The following is an 890-nucleotide window of genomic DNA, read 5'->3' as shown; positions in this document are numbered from 1 at the left end:
CAATTGTATCGATTTTTTAGCTCTACTGGTCAGAGACCAGAAGAGCTTATGTGATAGTAATGCGTCCGGCATCCGTCCGTCTGTCCGTCTGTCTGTCCGTCTGTCTGTAAACAATTTTTCAAAATGCTACTCCTCCTACAGTTTTGGTCTAATTTCAATATAACTTGGCACACAAGTAGAATACACTAAGATACATAATTCTGTGTATCGGTTTTTGATTTCGATGAACGGTGTTGCCGTGGTTACTAAAAATAGAAATTTCTGTGGAATTCTTTCAAAATGCTACTCCTCCTACAGTTTTGGTCTGATTTCAGTATAACTTGGCACACAAGTAGAATACACTAAGATACATAATTCTGTGTATCGGTTTTTGATTTCGATGAACGGTGTTGCCGTGGTTACTAAAAATAGAAATTTTTGTGAAATTCTTTCAAAATGCTACTCCTCCTACAGTTTTGGTCTGATTTCAGTATAACTTGGCACACAAGTAGAATACACTAAGATACATAAATCTGTATATCGGTTTTTGATTTTGATGAACGGTGTTGCCGTGGTTACTAAAAATAGAAATATCTGTAAAATTGTTTCAAAATGCTACTCCTTCTACAGTTTTGGTCTGATTTCAGTATAACTTGGCACACAAGTAGACTACACTAAGATACATAATTCTCTGTATTGGTTTTTGATTTCGATGAATGGTGTTGCCGTGGTTACTAAAAATAGAAATTTCTGTGAAATTCTTTCAAAATGCTACTCCTCCTACAGTTTTGGTCTGATTTCAGTATAACTTGGCACACAAGTAGAATACACTAAGATACATAAAATAGTGCATCGGTTTTTGATTTCGGTGAACGGTGTTGCTGTGGTTACTAAAAATAGAAATTTCTGTG

Source organism: Saccostrea cucullata, unplaced genomic scaffold (assembly GCF_032062105.1).
Source record: "Saccostrea cucullata isolate Sc308-1 unplaced genomic scaffold, CSIRO_AGI_Scuc_v1 ctg3963, whole genome shotgun sequence".
NCBI classification, from domain to species: Eukaryota; Metazoa; Mollusca; class Bivalvia; order Ostreida; family Ostreidae; genus Saccostrea; species Saccostrea cuccullata.
This window is presented reverse-complemented; position numbering follows the sequence as displayed.